Source organism: Lotus japonicus, chromosome 4 (assembly GCF_012489685.1).
Source record: "Lotus japonicus ecotype B-129 chromosome 4, LjGifu_v1.2".
Classification (NCBI taxonomy): Eukaryota; Viridiplantae; Streptophyta; class Magnoliopsida; order Fabales; family Fabaceae; genus Lotus; species Lotus japonicus.
Window position 1 is genome coordinate 26742747 of NC_080044.1, and position 6369 is coordinate 26749115.

The window sequence follows — 6369 nt, forward strand, 5'->3', positions numbered from 1 at the left end:
TGAACCATCACTTCTGATGAGTATACATCCATTCAAGCGTAAATTCTGATCACATAACCAGACTCCGAATCTAGATTCTTCACAAATTCATCAAGTCATAGATTCAGGGGGAGTCAGGGGGAAACCCTTGCTCAGAATCCGGTGTTAACTCAGATTCAGAAAGAGCATTGCAAACCGTTACACAAGGATAAGTTTAATCTCTGATCCTTCCTTTCCTGTGTATTCAGTTTATTGTGTAAAAATTGTTCATCAAAATACTTGTTTTGTCATCATCAAAAAGGGGGAGATTGTAAGATCAAGGTTTGATCTGTGGTTGCATCTCTATGTTTTGATGATTACAATTAAGGTTTGTGATGATGAACAATTGTGGTACCCTAACGTTTGTCTTTTTAAGTTGTGACAAACAGGTTCTGAATCTGACCCAAGCCTATTCGTTCAGAAGAAGAAGAACCAAGGGCTACTAAAAAGAGAGCTCATTAACCTACCATGTTCGTTCTGAACAGTGGCAAATACTTCAGAAGCTCTGAAGTTGGAAGCTCTCAAGAAGATCTGAAGAACTCAAGTCAGAAGTTCTGAAGACCAGATGTTCCAGTGGAACGGTCCAGAAGCAGAAGACTCAAGTTCTGAAGATTTACAAGAAGTTGGTTCTGAAGGCCCAAGCTATTCTAGCTCTGACGATCAGAAGTTCTGAGGAACTCGTTCAGTAGCAGAAGTTGCATGGTCAGAAGAATCCAAGCTTCAATCTGACGATGATCAGAAGCTTCATCAACGTTCATCTGAAGCTCCTTCATCTCAAGTCAACTGGTGAAAGGACACGTCGCTATCACAGTACAACGTCGTACAAGTCTCAGTCTGTCCGCCACCTACCTTGTACAGCCTAGCAGTCTGATATTACAGAATTGCCACTCCAACGGATAAAACCCTAGCAACGGCTACATCACAAGCCTTGGAGTATATAAAGGCTGAAGGAAGAAGAAAGAGGCGGAAGAAACCGTGCTGAAAATATTCAACATATACGAACCATTCTCTTAGCATTATTTCTTCACTGTTCTTAAACATCTGAGTTTACTATTCGCTTGTTAGAAGCACTCATTGTAAACCCGAAACCTTTTACATCATATTGTAAAGTTCATCAAGAGACCAAGGTTGGTCGGATCTTGAGAGGACTGAATCAAGGCTGATTCAGTATTTAGCTAGTCTTAAGAGGATCGGTAGATCAGCTTCTTAAGAGAATACTAGTGAGAAAATCAGTGTACTGTTAGTCACTTAGCAGGTTGCAAAGTGCAGTTGTAACACTCATTGATTTTAGTGGATTGCCTTCATCAGAAGAAGGAAGAAATCACCTTCACAGGTGGACTGGATTAGCTTGAGCTTTTATCTCAAGTGAACCAGGATAAAATACTCGTGTGCTTTACTTCCTATCATTCAGCACTTAGTTTTTATCTTTGAGTTTTGAAAAAGGCCAAAAGTTTACCCGAGATACAAAAACTCTATTCAAACCCCCCTTTCTAGTGTTTTTCGCACCTTCATAAGGCTATGAATCAATCGTTCTGATTCATGCATAATAATTCAATTACAGTGCTTCTGGACTGTAAGGCTATGAATCAATCGTTCTGATTCATGCATAATAATTCAATTACAGTGCTTTTAGACTGTAAGGCTATGAATCTTCCAGATTCATGCATAAATAATTCACTTACAGTGCTTCTGGACTGTAAGGCTATGAATCTTCCTGATTCATGCATAAAAAATTGGTACTTTTGGATTCATAGTTATGAATCACTATAAAAGAAAAATAAATGATTTGTAGAAGAAGAAAGAAGAGAGAAGATAAAAAATAAAAATTATAACCTTCCACATGAATGTGGTACTTACTCGCTTGAAAGAGAATTGGAAGAACTTAGGAATTCTGGAGAGACGATCGTGCTGATAACGTGTTGTGAATAAAGTGTAGCAAGTAAGAGAGAAGGGAGAAGAGAGATATGAGAGACAGAGAAATAGTCTGATGGGGATGCTCTGCTAGGTGCAGACTCCCTTGTATTTATATTATTAGGTTTAGAGTGCTGAACAAGTATACATGTGGGTCTGGCCCATGGACTCTTAACTATGATGGGCATCCAAATATTCATAACAGTATAAGGATTTTACTTCAAAAATCAAAATCAAAGAATACAGATCAGATATGTTCTCTTGCACCTATTGCACAAGTGCACAGGATGATGACAAGGCACGTAAACAACCGTTAATAATAAATAATATAATGTATTTTGTATATTTTATAACATGAAAAATGACCGTATTTTGTTTTGGGGCAGATTTGAACCCGCGACACGGTAGTTCTTAAGGAGAATATAAAATGAAAGTCCATTTATTTACAAGTTTGCCACCGTGTTTTCAATGTTCTCATTTTCATAGGCTTTTCAGAGAAAACACAGAAAACAACTTTTTTTAATTTTCAAAATTGAACTCATTTCCGGAAATGTTTCCAAAGAAAATGTTTCCAAAAATTTAACCAAACATATTTTCACCACTATTTTCTGTTTCAAGTGAAAATGAAAATAGAAAACGCCCAAACCAAACAGGCCCTTAATTCCCCGCTCCCCAAATTCTCTTCCCCTTTCTCTCACATCTTCGAAAAATCTCAACCTCAATCTCTCTTCACATCTCCCTCACATTTCGGCAAACCCTCAACCTCTCCTCCCCTCAATTTGCACCAGTTCACCCACCTCTATCTTCCCTCGAGTCTCAAAATCATAACCCGCAATCTCTCAAACATAACCTAGTTGTCGCCGCTAGGCTCGCCCTTGTCGCACATATGCTCACCGCTCAAGCTCTCACCACACTTGTGCTCGTCACAACCTCAAACACAGACCCTTGAGATCTCCTGCAATTCTAAGGTATGCGTTTATTTATTTTCTCTCAAATTCATTATCCTCAACAAATTTGCAATATCTTCCATCTTTCACCAGAAGATTCATTGTAGATGTTATGTTGAAGCTCCTTCTCTCGAAGCCACAACACATTGTCTGGTTTTAGGGTTTCTGAACCCACAAGCACAAGAGGTAAGGTTTCATCTTTTTTATCTTCTTCTCACTCCATTCAGATTGCAAATGGGTAAGCTTGACTTTTCTATGTGCTTTGGCTTTCACTCTTTTGAATTGGGAATGATGTTTTTGAAATCATAATGTCTTCCAATGTACTGACCTTGTGTTAATTGTGTTGTCAAAGGGTGCTTCAACTTTGGGACTGATTATTCTGTGTACTGGGTGGAATGAACTTAATTCCCTAAATCTGCCTACTAACATTTGAAATCTATGATGGGGGTGTTGGAGATGTTGGTCTTGATGAATGTGAGATGGTTTGTTACTTTGATTATTTTCCTTTACTCTTGCTGCATCTGAAATTGGTTTCTGAGTGTTTTTCATGTATTCATCATTGAACCAAGGGAATTCTTTTTGTTGTTTTCTTTGTTGGGTTTGATGATTGTAGCAGCTTACTAAGGTACTGATACAACAGCTACACAAGCAATGGAGGGGAATGACATTCAGGGTCTTCCATGGGAGAGCTTAAACATAACGGGGTAAGCAAAAGCAAGCAATTGTGTATGTCTGTTTTAACAGTGGACTCTGCAGTGTTTCTTTTTGATTTGATAACTCATTTTTGAATCTAGGGGTCCCTTGACTTGTGGTTGTACCCTTGAATTATTTTTCTATGTGTGACAAACCCATTAAAATGGGAAACACACAGAACATCTTGTGAACTGAGTCCTCTGTTCCGTTACTATGCTCAGATTTTCCTGATATTATGTTACATTTAGATGGCTGACCAGTGATCTTAAACAATGCAGGAATCAATGGGTTCACAATAGTAATAACCTGGATCTTTTTGTTTCTCTTTTTCATTACATGAATGACTCATTTTAAGAATTCCAAACTCGCATGATGCAGGTGAACAATGCAGGAATCAATGGGTTCAACACACATAATATGGTGAGTGGACATGTTTTCTTCACTCTCTTCACTCTTGTGCCTTGGTATCTGCAAGTTCCCGATTTTTTTTGTCTTCAGCTGCTGCAAATGCTTATTCGGCCACACCTCAAATCTGAGAGCTTGGTCTCTACAACTTCCAATTTTTAATGATTATTATGATTTCCCTTTTTTCATTCCACGATTTCTAACTATGGAGGAGAATGCATCTAATATAATTAATGTTACTTAATAACATTTCTCAGATTTTGTTCTTGGAAGATATCCAAAGCAAAGATGTAATTAATTAGATTTTATGGATCAGGTTGATAGGAAAAGTGGATGCAGCTCATCGTCACAAGTGGATATAGAAATAACCTAATGATCAAGAAATCAACTTCTTTGCATGGCACAATTCAGCACTCGGTGAGAAAAAAAACCCCTTAACTTGCTAGCATATGCACAAATTTGATTGTTGACCCAAAGAGGGTTTGCCTTTGTTCATGTACATAGTCAGGTAGTAAGTACCCTTGACAAACGTCAAGGATTTGATTATTGTGTGTTTCCATAGCTCAAACTCTATGCTGGTAGAAAATGAGAAAATGAGAGAAGGGGTATCGGAGCATAATTTATCCTAACCACTGTTATGTCGGAAAAAAAATACATGTGTCTTGCATAAAGGGAAATGTTTGTCATCAAATTCAAAATCTAGTTCTGATCTTTGCAGCACTCCATAGAAGGTGCATGTGTAAGTGGAAAAAACATCTGATATATTTTTCTTTAAGTGATCTCAGCTGCACACTTATTTTCTTTGTTCCTTCATTTCTTTCTGTGATTGAGCCTTAAACCCGACAAATGTTCTATTTAAATGGATCAGGGAGCCAGTTTAGGGTGCCCATCTATTCCTTCTTTTGCTTTTTGTTCTACTATGGCATCATATCTTGTCCTTCATTCACCTTGATATAGATTTTCTAAGTTCATTATGAATGGATAGTGAAGCATTGTATATGGAAATAAATTTCACTGCTTTGCCTCTTTTGCAGGGTTCTGCATCATTTCTTCTAGGACTCTTTTTCATTTTTGTGAGCTGGCCAATAGTTGGTATAATACTTGAAATATACAGTTGTGTTTTTCTCTTCAGGTTTGTTGATGGATTTCATCTTGAACTTGCATTGGTACAAATCTTATCATTCAAAGTGTTCCTCTACCATATCCCTGTCGTCATATGGATTATACGGTTAATTGCTCGTCAGTTTTATGTGAAGATTCATTTTCAAAATTTCCTGAAAGCATGAACACACACACACACACACACAGGTTTAATACATCAGAAGACCCCTGTAATTGTAAAGGGAATTAAATCCAGGGCCTAGAAAATTTTTGCATCAAATTGAATCCCTAGAATTTTTTTTTTAATTCAATTAAGGCCAAAGTGTACCAGCCCTCAATTTTATCTCAGTCATCAATTTCACGTGGCTTTTATTATTATTTTTTAATTACAAAAATAATAAAAAATTATTTTTAATTTCAACTCAATTAAATAATCAGAATAAAAAAATTTTAAAACTTAATGAATAACCTAATCTAATAAACCTTAACTAAACAAACTAATAATCTGTAATTAATCATCTCACCCCATTCAGGGCTAATTAATCATTTTAGCACCTCTTTAAACCCTAGAAATTAAACCCAGAACACACCACCTAATTAATCATATTAGCAAAAACTTTTCCACTTCCAATTCCAGCCTTCTAATCTTTCATCTTCATCATTATCTTCTCCATCCACCTCTTACGCAACTAGAGCACTCGAAAGATAACAAGGAGTTGTGCGCAGCAAAGAATCCAGAGCTGCACCACAATTAATTTTAAATTCAAAAGCAATTTTTGGGATTAGCTATAGCTTCTAGTATGACAAAATATAAACTTATCCAAATAAACGTGTTATAAGGAGCAGTTTTCAAGCAAACAAAAGAGCAACATGTTACAGGATGAATACAAATTGCAAACTAATGGTCTTGACATCACATATATGATAATGAAGATAACGAAATTGAAAGAGAATTGAAATACGAACATAGATGTTGAGTTGGGTGGCCATGGTTGTTTCTGCAACTTAACCCTGGACCCATTTTGACCAAAAAAAAAACCTGGACCTGTTATCTATGTGTATCTCAACCCATTATCTTCTTCATCCACCTCTTACCTAGCCAGAGCTGCACCACCCTTACCTTCCACCATCGAGCCTCACCGTCAGCCCCAGATCCCAGATCCACGCACCACCACCGCCACCCTAGATCCACGCACCCCAGATCCCAAATCCACCAATTGCACCACCACCGCGCACCCTAGATCTACCATCAAACTAATCCTCTTTCATCTCCTCTGACCGCCGCCACTCCCTC

General features: G+C 37.5%; 1 long non-coding RNA gene across 4 annotated transcripts; it reads left to right on the plus strand.

The window, feature by feature from the left end:
- Positions 1-2560: 2560 nt before the first annotated feature.
- On the plus strand, positions 2561-5172 carry LOC130714138 (uncharacterized). 4 transcript variants are annotated; one of them, XR_009011168.1, is made up of 7 exons: positions 2561-2897; positions 2970-3062; positions 3229-3350; positions 3490-3580; positions 3948-3989; positions 4291-4391; positions 5107-5172. It is a non-coding gene; the product is annotated as an uncharacterized LOC130714138 (long non-coding RNA). The 4 variants fall into 4 exon arrangements; XR_009011166.1 differs by having other exon boundaries at positions 2973-3062; positions 3229-3358; XR_009011165.1 differs by having other exon boundaries at positions 2973-3062.
- The last annotated feature ends 1197 nt before the right edge of the window (positions 5173-6369 follow it).